Source organism: Pogona vitticeps, chromosome W (genome assembly GCF_051106095.1).
Source record: "Pogona vitticeps strain Pit_001003342236 chromosome W, PviZW2.1, whole genome shotgun sequence".
In the NCBI taxonomy this organism is placed as follows: domain Eukaryota; kingdom Metazoa; phylum Chordata; class Lepidosauria; order Squamata; family Agamidae; genus Pogona; species Pogona vitticeps.
The window spans coordinates 2,514,392-2,526,153 of record NC_135798.1 but is presented as its reverse complement, the minus strand read 5'-3'; the positions used below and the strand labels follow the sequence as shown (position 1 = coordinate 2,526,153).

General features: G+C 49.0%; 1 protein-coding gene and 1 long non-coding RNA gene across 10 annotated transcripts in view; both read right to left on the bottom strand.

Moving 5' to 3' along the window:
- LOC110070899 (uncharacterized) overlaps positions 1 to 4,523 on the bottom strand; it is a 47,015-nt gene extending 42,492 nt beyond the window's left edge. For 5 of the 9 annotated variants that reach the window (XR_013539473.1, XR_013539472.1, XR_013539475.1 and 2 more), the window contains exons 1-2: positions 4,421 to 4,515; positions 1,194 to 1,239 (exon numbers count right to left, since the gene is read on the bottom strand). The gene's annotated coding sequence lies outside the window, so the exon portion shown is untranslated. Of the gene's footprint in view, positions 1 to 1,193; positions 1,240 to 4,420 lie in introns of all 9 variants that reach the window. The other 4 variants (XR_013539474.1, XR_013539476.1, XM_078382407.1 and 1 more) reach the window with 2 other exon arrangements.
- The window catches only part of LOC144584997 (uncharacterized), a 259,478-nt gene extending 253,227 nt beyond the window's left edge, over positions 1 to 6,251 (bottom strand). Inside the window, exon 1 of the long non-coding RNA XR_013539502.1 lies at positions 5,931 to 6,251. This is a non-coding gene — a long non-coding RNA (uncharacterized LOC144584997). The remainder of the gene's footprint in view (positions 1 to 5,930) is intronic.
- Positions 6,252 to 11,762: the final 5,511 nt, after the last annotated feature.

Genomic DNA, 11,762 nt, shown 5'->3' with positions numbered 1-11,762 from the left:
ATTAGATTATTAATAATTTGTTTCACTCTTAATTTTTTTCGCTCTCTGTAAGTTCCACACTCTTAACCCCTAACTCTGCCACCCTCTCTTAAGGACCACAGACTGACGCCCCCTTCAGGCTCACTCTCTCTGCTTCCCATCTGACTCCTCCCTCCTCCTCTTGCCAAGTCTCGGGTAGCTGCTGACTCCGCCTCTCCAGCCCTCTCATAGGTTCATGCAAATCAGATAATGAATATAAATACCATGAGTGCTGTGAATGATCGCCACATTCCTCCCACCTAAGAAAAAGTTTGTTTCATTGAGGGGGGGGAGATCTCCTTTCCGCCTCTACCCCAACCCTGTGGCCTTCCTGGGAATCTTTCTCTTTCTGCCCTGCTTTCCTCTTGGGGGGAAAAAGGCTTTTCCTGCAATGCTGCCAGGAAGCCCCCCCTCCAAAAAAAAAACCCCACAAAGGGAGGGAGGAAATCCCTCCACACACGCACCATCCCTTTTCTGCAGTTGATCCCCAGCCTGGGATCTGGTCGGGAGAGGGATCTGGATTGCCCTTCCCTCTCCTCCATCCAGAGCCACTGAACCAAGTGCTCCTTAAGACTCCCCTTCAAACACCATTAAGGGGAGGGGGATCCAGAAGATGCTCAGGAGGGCAGGGCAGACATCTCGGGGGGGACACGGAGGGAGGGAGCCCCATCACCCATAGCTGAACCCCCCTTCTCCTCCAAAGCCCATATCCCACTTCCGACCTGGGGTGTGAGGTTTGGGGGGGTGCTGGAGGAAGGAGAAATTGGGAGGGGACAGAGAGAGCACCGGGGGGACACTCCCTACTTTCCCCCCTCTGTCACCCCCCCAAAAGACTGCCTGCAGGACCTGGGGGGAAAAGGTGGTCAACACGCACAGAGAAAGGGCCTGGGTGTCTTGCTTGGGGGCAGGGGGAGGGCAGGATCCAGACTTCCCATTCGGCCCCTTCCCAATTTAGCCCCCCCATGCAAAGAGGGAGAGGAGGAAGGCAGGGACCAAAACAAAGAGATGACTCCCCCCTCCCTCAAACCATGCAAGGCCTTCGTGCAGAGCAGACCAAGTGGATTGTCCAGTCTCTGGGGTTGGGGGGGAGACTGGTTTTTTTATTTTTTAAAATATATATATATATATATATCTGCAATGCCTTTTTACCCCTTATTTCCCCCCCAATTGCTCACCTCCTTGCAGGTCCTCTGGCGGGAAACCCGCGAGGAAGTAAGAAAGCTAGAATTAATAAGAATTTTTTTTAGATATTACAAAAAGAAGGTTGTCAGATAACCAGTATTAAATGTTATTATATAGCAAATCAATTAAGATGTATTTCAGGTATTATAGACAACAATAAAAATTTTATATAAAAATAATTAGAAATGCATGGAAGGGAGGGAATTTTGGATAACATTTTTTTTGCAAAGAAAACATTGGGGAAGTAGTTAAAAAAAATTGATAAACCTGTTCTAAAAATACTGTATTTTTCTATTGATGAGATACCTTTGTTTATAAGACCCACACAGACTCTTTTCTAACCCCAAAATTAAGAAAACTGAGCTTTGAGTATTTAGCCTCTGGGCTCAGAATGCTCGGACATTAGGAGTCCCTGTGGCTTCTGAGCCTGCAGTCTCCACCTCCAATGAGGTGTGTCCCAATCGGTTTGTAGAGCATCAGCTGACGTCAGTTCCACAAGACTCGTGGTTGGATCAAGCTAAGAGCCTCGTGGCGCAGGTAGCCGGCTCAAGGTTGACTCAGCCTTCCATCCTTCCGAGGTCGGTAAAATGAGTACCCAGCTTGCTGGGGGGGCAATGTGTAGCCTGTATAATTAAAAATTGTAAACCGCCCAGAGAGTGCTTGTAGCGCTATGGGGCGGTATATAAGTCCAATAAATAAATAAATAAATAAATAAGTCTCCTGACTGTAGGAAGCAAAGCCTCGTGATTGAAGGAAGCCTGTTTACAGAGGCAACGTACGGGCCCTTTTTTGTTCTCTCCGTGCTCTCAGTTTACTTCTGTGTAACCAGTGGGCTGTGGAAAAAATGCCATCATATACATGGAAAACGACAGCTTGTTAGGAAGCTGGTAATGTTACAAGGGAGTATTAAGTCCACCAATCTCCCCTCTGACCAAAGTGGTTGAGAAATTCTCCAGAAAATCTTAAATGGGTTTATAAAAAACCGGATGAAATAGATACAAGATAACAAGCAAATGGAAAAGACAGTGGAAGAAAAAAAATGTCATGACTAAACATAGTTCAATCAGAAAACTGGGCAAAAGAATAGAAAAGAAAGGAAGGAGAAGGTAAAAAAATTTGGAAAATTGAAGAGACTGTTGAAAAAAGACTGAAGTTAGAAGCAATGAAAATCAGAAAGGGGATCGTAAATGAAATAATTTGCATCTTAGTTTATTTTCCTTCTGTCATTTTTCCCCTCAATAATGAAGAGGTCCATCGGATCCTATACTCTCTGTCTCCATGTATTTTTCACCCCATGATCTGACGTTGGCATTCAAAATGGAAACATTTCCCTCAATGTCCTCTCCTTATGACCAAATATCATCAACCCCAAACTTAATTTCAATGACGTTTCTGCAATAGATTCAGTAAGTTTTGGGGAAATGATGGACAAAGATCTTGACAAAAAATTTTTTTAAAAAAAAAACTCTGTGGGAACCTTAGGGGAGAAGTCCTCAACCCACATTTGTGTGTGTGTGTGTGTGTGTGTGTGTGTGTGTGTGCACGCGCGCTCCATCTACCACTTGCTTAAAGGAAGTGGCACCTTCTCTAAAATCCATGCCTGTAGCCCGATAAATGTACAAACGCCCACACCCGCACCCTGCAATCTCCCCACCTCTTGTGTCTTTCCAGAGGCTGTGCAAAGCTTCCCTCTTCCCTGTGAGAACCTCCCGGCAGGAGCCCTTCTTGAGGAAGCGACTGCACCCCTTCCTCCTCCTTGGGTCTCCAGCTTTCCCTTCCCTTCCTTTCAAGGGCAGCTGAGGCTCCGCGCCCGGCCAGGGGAGACCCTGCCTTGGTCGTCGCAGGAAGAAGCCAAAGAGAGACAGGAAGAAGGTTGGTGGGTGTTCTTCTGGGACAGCTTCAGTCCTGCAAAAACCATTCTCAGAACTTGGAAGAGGTCATCAAGGATCACTTTCCCTCTCAAAGTGGGAGAAACGGCATCCTTTGGGATATTAATCCCCTTAATTCTGCAGGAGAAATTCACGGTGGAGAATTAAGCGGTGTTTCTCTCTTAAAGGTGTTCCTGAGATGTCATGCGGAAGGATAACGGATGCTCCCCAAATGAATCAATTAATCAGCTGGAACCTACCAAAAAGACTCCATGGATTGAATAAAGATCTACTCTTGCAGAGAAGTGAGAAGAAAGCTCTCTTCTATCTTTCCCTCTCCAAAAATCCCCTCATGGAGAAGTCACTTCACTCTCTTGGATGCCAAAAGAGGAAAGGAGAAATTCAGGGGAGGCCCCATGCTAGGCTGTCCAGGGTTGGAATCTCAACAACAGCACCTGCTCTTGGTGACCACAGGGTTGAGCCAAGCAGGATGAGGAACGAAAAGAATAACACTCTGCACATGTTCAGAGAGGCTCTGCTGTAGACAGTAAAACTGGGACTCACACAACCCCCACATAGCCAGGAAACTCAGAGTGCGTGCTTCCTTTCACAAACCAGAGGCCTCCAAAACTGGGCTGGTTGGGAGTTACTTAATAGACGACAGAATGAAGTTGACAGAACAGTCTCACAGCATATGGGGATTTCATGTCACCGTTTTGATACTGTCAGGGGGTCAAAATTTGTTAACTCAAATAGCGTTAGCACGGCAGGTGCAACTAATCAAGTAAACTGGGAAGTCATCCTGTATCAGCAGACGATGGAAGGTGTAAGAGAACGATGTTATGTAATTTTTCGGGGGCTGATGTGGATATAAACATGGAGGAAGACATGCACCATTTGGTTCAGTTTGAGAGCTTATGCTATCCTGAACTCAACTGCTCTGAGAGGTCACATTTCCTCAGAGTCAGAGAGGCTGCTAATTGGTCTCACTGTCTATATCTGTATGTTTGGAAACGGACGAGTGAAAGGAACTATTTGTTTGAGAATTTTGTTCCACCAGGACTGAAGAACTTTGGGGAGAACGCTTCAAATCCTGACAATTCACACCAACTCAGTCTCCTTTGCACTGTCACGCCCACCTCGGTGGCCCCTCTTGCCCTCACCAGGCACCACAGAAGATTTGGTAGACGGCGCCGTCCAAACGCTCCTGATGGTTCCTGCGACTGGGCTAAAATTCTGTGAAATACTGATGTAAACTTTACAATGTTTCGCATCCTGCTAATCATAGTTATCATTTAATAAATAAACAAACACAGTGTCGCATCTGATCTCAAAGAATGAAAGAGACTTACCTGCTTTAAGGGAGGCTTTGGATTTCTCCTTTTGTCCAGAGAAAAGTTGGGAGAGCATCAGCTGAACCTCACCCCGTCCTTGGGAGAAAAGAAAAAAAAAAACCCAAATAATTCTGGAGGCTTCTCGGATGGACAAAACTAAAAGCTTTCCCTTAGCACAGAAGCTAACAATCTGGAGAATACAATTCTTTTAAATAATATCCTCTGGTTTATGAATGTGGGGGGGGGGGATTGTGTGCTTCTATGCCCATGATTCCAAAAGCCAGGAAATAGCCCAAAAATGCTGAACAATCTCGTGCCCGCCTTGCCAGCTGGAAAAAGGAGGCCGAGCCAGACAGAGCAAAGGGCGTCTGAAGGGTGGCCACACCCAAGGCAGCCGTCCAGAGGGTCTAACAGCAGGGGGTCCCCCCAACCTTGGGCTTCCGGATGTTCTTGGACTTCCACTCCCAGAAATCCTGGCCAGTAGAGGCGGAAGTGAAGGCCTCTGGGAGTTGCAGTCCAAGAACATCTGGAGGCCCAAGATTGGGGACCCCTGGACTCTGCGGGAGACCCTTTTCTGCTCTTTGCCCTTCACAGCCCTGACCACACAGCTTTGTGTCTGGGGGAGGAGTGGTCACTTGACAAAAAGGGGAGTCAGATTCTGGGATGGTCCCTCGCGTGGTGTCACTCTGTGAATGGCAGTGGTATTGGGGGGGGGACTCCTGTTCAACCCCCTCCACCCTCAGCCTGTAGAGTGTTTCAGGTTTCCATTAATTCCCTGTACTATTTTACAGAGGCATGAAAAATGGAAAGATGTTATGCATAATAATGTGGTGGTCCGGCACCCCCCGTGTGATGATGACACACAACTTCCGTCTGCCTTTTAAGACCTTCCAGGAGGCCCTTCGCTCAGCCTCTCAGCCCCCAAGGTCCGGCCATCCAGCCGACCACTGTCCCCTGCACCAACAAAAGCAGAAAGACATAAACAAGCAAAGAGGAGGAAAGTAATTTTGAATGAATGAATGAATTCTAAGCTAATTAAGAATCTAATGACTGAATTTCCTGCCTCTAAGAAAGTCTCTTCCTGGAAACTAAGAGAAGATTCAGACAATTTCCTGAGAATATTTTTTTAACCAAAAATCAGCAGCAGTAAATCTCACACAAGACTCCACAAACACACACACACACTTCCGTCCCTTGCAGGGGCTTCAGCAGACGCCTTGGCTGCCATAGAAATGAAAAATCACCATCATCCACATCCCTCCCTCCCAGCTAATCCCCTATCTTCTCCCCCCCCCCGACAAGCCCCATTTCTCTGTGGGCCCCTCCTATCCTCCCCCACCCCTACCCCCACCCCTTTGCAACCCCCTCTTCCTTCCCCAAAGCTTTCCAACAAAAGGGGTTTCGGGGGGGGGGGGTGTCGCGTCCAGACTTCGGTTGGAGAAGGTTGGGGGGGAGGAGGAACAACCACCACAGGGGGAGCAGACGGGAGTCTGAAGGGACTCTGCCAGACACACAGGCACACACTTACACAAAGGGGGGTGCCGTCTTTCTTTCCCCACAAACACCCACGCAAAAGCCCTGCCGAACATTCCTCACCGCCGTCCGTGAGTATTTTTCTCCTCTTTGGGGGAATACATTTCTAGGGACACCCCTGCCCCCCCCGCTGCTCTCCCCTCCTTCCCCCACCCTCAAAAGGCCCACCGCCCCCCCACCTACGTCGGGATCCTCAGGCGGGAAAGAGGTCGGGAGGGGGCGGGGCGAGAGGAAAATGGGGGGAGGGAGGAGGGGGCACGGCCTCCACTTCCGGTTCCGGTGGGGAGGGACGCAGCGCCGGAAGCAGCCCCTCTTCCTCCTCTACCACTTTCGCAGCTCTATGTTCCCTTCCCTTCCCTTCCCGAGGATGGAATCTATGACCCCCTCCCCTCCCCCCTCCTCTTCTCTTTCGACTTGCCTGGGGGGGCGGGAGAGAGACCCCCTCCACCCTCCCCCCCTCCGTCTGCCAGGCTCTACCTTGAAGGGACGTTTTAAGCCTCCCGCTCCTCCTAGAGACGCCTCGCCCGCCATCCTGAAAACTCAGCACCTCCTCCCCTTTGAGTCACCGGGTTTCCAGGCAACCCCTTCATAGACGCCATACTAATAGACGCCCTGGAGGGATTCCGCCCAGCAACGAGTGACGCGCGACAGGAGCGAGTTCTCATTGGGCCTTGATTGTTCTTCGGGGAGAGGTTGCTTTGCAAGTGGGGGAGGGGAGGGGCTTCCTTGCGAGTTTCCCGCCAGGGGACCGGCAAAGAAGGGGAGCAACGGTGCGGGGGGGTGCAGGGCGGCTTTTTTGGGGGGAGTCTAAGGAGTAGCAGAGATGGAGAAACCCCCCGTCTCTTCTCTTCTCTCACCTCCTGCCAATCCCAGAGACCCCCACAATCTACAATGAAGGAAGGCCTCGACCCGTTTGAGGGAGGGGGCGAGGGGTGGTCCTCCTTCATGGATTGCTGCCTTGTCGTGGCGAAGGGGCTTGAGTAACTCAGAGAAGCTATGGGCTATGCCATGCAGGGACACCCAAGACGGACAGGACATAGTGGAGAGTTCCGACTAAACGCAATCCACCTGGAGTAGGAAATGGCAAGCCCAGTATCTTTGCCAAGAACGCCCCATGATCAGAAACAAAAGGCTAAAAGATATGACGCTGGAAGATGGGCCCCTCCGGTCGGAAGGCGTCCAACATGCTACTGAGGAAGAGTGGAGGACAACTACAAGTAGCTCCAGAGCTAATGAAGTGGTTGGGCCAAAGCCGAAAGGACGCTCAGCTGTGGACGTGCCTGGAAGTGAAAGGAAAATCCAATGCTGCAAAGAAAAATACTGCGTAGGAACCTGGAATGTAAGATCTATGAACGTTGGGAAGCTGGAGGTGGTCAAACAGGAGATGGCAAGAATAAACATCGACATCCTGGGCATCAGTGAACTAAAATGGACAGGAATGGGCGAATTCAGCTCAGATGATTATCATATCTACTATTGTGGGCAAGAATCCCGTAGAAGGAATGGAGTAGCCGTCATAATCAACAAAAGAGTGGGAAAAGCTGTAATGGGATACAATCTCAAAAATGATAGAATGATGTCAATACGAATCCAAGGCAGACCATTCAACATCACAATAATCCAAGTTTATGCACCAACCAGCATTGCTGAGGAGACTGAAATTGAACAATTCTATGAAGATTTACAACACCTTCTAGAACTGACACCAAAGAAAGATGTTCTTCTCATTCTAGGGGACTGGAATGCTAAAGTAGGGAGCCAAGAGATAAAAGGAACAACAGGGAAGTTTGGCCTTGGACTTCAGAATCAAGCAGGACAAAGGCTAATAGAGTTTTGTCAAGAGAATAAGCTGGTCATCACAAACACTCTTTTCCAACAACACAAGAGGCGACTCTATACATGGAAATCACCAGATGGGCAATATCGAAATCAGATTGATTATATTCTCTGCAGCCAAAGATGGAGAAGCTCTATACAGTCAGCAAAAACAAGACCTGGAGCTGACTGCGCTTCTGATCATCAGCTTCTCATAACAAAATTCAAGCTTAGACTGAAGAAAGTAGGAAAAACCACTGGGCCACTCAGGTATAATCTAAACCAAATCCCTTATGAATACACAGTGGAAGTAAAGAACAGATTTAAGGAACTAGATTTGGTGGACAGAGTGCCTGAAGAACTTTGGATAGAGGCTCGTAACATTGTCCAGGAGGCAGCAACAAAAACCATCCCAAAGAAAAGGAAATGCAAGAAAGCAAAGTGGCTGTCCAACGAGGCCTTAGAAATAGCAGAGAGGAGAAGGGAAGCAAAATGCAAGGGAGATAGGGAAAGTTACAGAAACTTGAACGCAGACTTCCAAAGAATAGCAAGGAGAGACAAGAGGGCCTTCTTAAATGAACAATGCAAAGAAATAGAGGAAGATAACAGAAAAGGAAAGACCAGAGATCTGTTCAGGAAAATTGGAGATATTAGAGGAACATTTTGCGCAAAGATGAACATGATAAAAGACAAAAATGGGAAGGACCTAACAGAAGCAGAAGACGTCAAGACGAGGTGGCAAGAATACACAGAGGAATTATATCAGAAAGATTTGGATATCCCGGACAACCCAGACAATGTAGTTGCTGACCTAGAGCCAGACATCCTGGACAGCGAAGTCAAGTGGGCCTTAGAAAGCCTGGCTAACAACAAGGCCAGTGGAGGTGATGGCATTCCAGTTGAACTATTTAAAATCTTGAAAGATGATGCTGTTAAGGTGCTACATTCAATATGCCAGCAAGTTTGGAAAACTCAACAGTGGCCAGAGGATTGGAAAAGATCAGTCTACATCCCAATCCCAAAGAAAGGCAGTGCCAAAGAATGCTTCAACTACCGTACAATTGCACTCATTTCGCACGCTAGCAAGGTTATGCTCAAAATCCTACAAGGTAGGCTTCAGCAGTATGTGAACTGAGAACTCCCAGAAGTACAAGCTGGATTCCGAAGAGGCAGAGGAACTCGAGACCAAATTGCTAACTTGCGCTGGATTATGGAGAAAGCCAGAGAGATCCAGAAAAATATCTACTTCTGCTTCATTGACTATGTGAAAGCCTTTGACTGTGTGGACCACAGCAAACTATGGCAAGTTCTTAAAGAAATGGGAGTGCCTGACCACTTTATCTGTCTCCTGAGAAACCTATATGTGGGACAGGAAGCAACAGTTAGAACTGGTCATGGAACAACTGAGTGGTTCAAAATTGGGAAAGGAGTACGGCAAGGCTGTATATTGTCCCCCAGCTTATTTAACTTATATGCAGAATACATCATGCGGAAGGCTGGACTGGAAGAAACCCAAGCCGGAATTAAGATTGCCGGAAGAAATATCAACAACCTCCGACATGCAGATGATACCACTCTGATGGCAGAAAGTGAGGAGGAATTAAAGAACCTTGTAATGAGAGTGAAAGAGGAGGGTGCAAAAAACGGTCTGAAACTCAACATCAAAAAAACTAAGATCATGGCCACTGGTCCCATCACCTCCTGGGAAATAGAAGGGGAAGATATGGAGGCAGTGTCAAATTTTATCTTCCTGGGCTTCATGATCACTGCAGATGGAGACAGCAGCCCTGAAATTAAAAGGCGCCTTCTTCTTGGGAGGAAAGCGATGACAAATCTTGACAGCATCTTGAAAAGCAGAGACATCACCTTGCCAACAAAAGTCCGAATAGTCAAAGCTATGGTTTTTCCTGTTGTGATGTATGGAAGTGAGAGCTGGACCATAAAGAAAGCAGACCGCCGAAGAATTGATGCCTTTGAATTGTGGTGCTGGAGGAGGCTCTTGAGAATCCCCTGGACTGCAAGGAGAACAAACCTATCAGTTCTAAAGGAAATCAACCCTGAATGCTCACTTGAAGGACAGATCCTGAAGCTGAGGCTCCAGTACTTTGGCCATCTCATGAGAAGAAAAGAGTCCTTGGAAAAAACCTTGATGTTAGGAAGGTGTGATGGCAAGAGGAGAAGGGGACGACCGAGGATGAGATGGCTGGACAGTGTCTGCGAAGCAACCAACATGAACCTGACACAACTCCGGGAGGCAGTAGAAAACAGGAGGGCCTGGCGTGCTCTGGTCCATGGGGTCACGAAGAGTCGGACACGACTAAACGACTAAACACACACGCGAGGGGTGGTCTCTTTGTTTCGGTCCCTGCCCTTCCTCCTCCTCTTCCTCCTCGCATTGGGGGGGCTAAATTGGGAGGGGGGTGAATGGGAAGCCTGGGAGGGGCCTCAATCTCACCCTCACCCTCTCCAGCAAGACACCCAGGCCCTTGTTCTCTGTGCGTGTCAGTGGGTCTTTCCCCAGATCTTGAAGGCAGATGGGGGGGAAAGGAGGGAAGCGGTCCCCCTTGCTTTTTCTCTCCCCCCTCCAATTTCTCTTTCCTCCAGCAAACCTCCTCCCCAAACTCCACCCCCCCAGATCGGAAGCGGGGTATGGGATGCAGTGGGGAGGAGGGAGGGAGGGAAAGAGGGTCTGCAAAGGGAGGACATGAGGGGCCCCCAGAAATGGGGCTTTTGGGATGAAGAGGGGGTCAGTTTGGGCTGATGGGGCTCCCCTCCTTTCCCCCATACCCGGTTTGCCATCCTGAACCTCTTCAGGATCACCCTTCCCCCTCCCAGTCTATGGGGTTTGAAGGGACTCTTCAGAAACACTTGGTTCACTGGCTCTGGAGGGAGGAGAGGGAAGGGCAGATTCCCCCTCCCTGACCAGATCCCAGGCAGGGGATCCCCTGCAGGAAGGTGGGTGGGGATGAGTGAAAGGAGCAAACCCGGCCTTGATGAAAAAGGCGCATCCAGACCGGATAGAGTATACAAATCCGGTGGGAGCACGGGTGCCTAGGCCGACGATCACGAACGACCCCGCAGGCTCCAAACAAGCAGCGACGTGGAACCTGGGGAAGGAGAAGATGACCGCTTGCTTTGGCTGCAGTCAGTTCGGCCATATCCGGAAGTACTGCCCCATAATGGAGTGTGCGTGGGCAGAGGCTTGTGCCGGGACAACCAAGGTGGGTGAAGAAAATCACCCGGGGTGGGTAGTAGAGGCGAAGTTTAATGGGCAGAGGCTTGTTCCGGGACAACCAAGGTGGGTGAAGAAAATCACCCGGGGTGGGTAGTAGAGGCGAAGTTTAATGGACAGACGAAGAAGTCTTTAGTGGACACCGGGTGCAGTAGAACGCTGGTAAAGGAACTAGAGGGAGAACTTTTTCCTGAGATTACTGTTATCCGATGCATTCATGGGGATACCAAGGAGTACGCGACTACAATGGCCGAGGTTGAGATAGGCAGCCATAAACGAGACATGGAAGTGGGGATAGTTCCCGGTATGACCAGGGAAATGCTGCTAGGGAGAGACTGGCCTGGACTGAGCAATTTGGCTAAAGAGCCTGGGGAAATAGGCTGGGCTCAAGAAGAGAATGAGGCCAGGGAGTTAGAAGTCATGAATTTGTCTAGAGAACAGATAAGAAGCCTACAACAAGATGATGCAGAACTTAACAACTGTTGGCAACAAGCGGTGGCAGAAGGGACTACACCAGAAGGGGCGAAAGGATTTGAACTGAAGGGAGGCTTGTATCACGTAAACAAGGCATCCAGCGATGAAGAGTCCCAGCAGGTAATTCCAGAGGGCTTGCGGTTTTGGGTGATACATTGGGCACATGACTTACCAGTGGCTGGGCATTTGGCTACCCAAAAGACCTTGGCTAGAGTAAAACAGCGGTTCTTTTGGCCAGGGATGGCCCAAGATGTGGAAGAGTTCTGTCGTTCATGTGCTAAGTGCCAGATGACCCAGCCTAAGGCA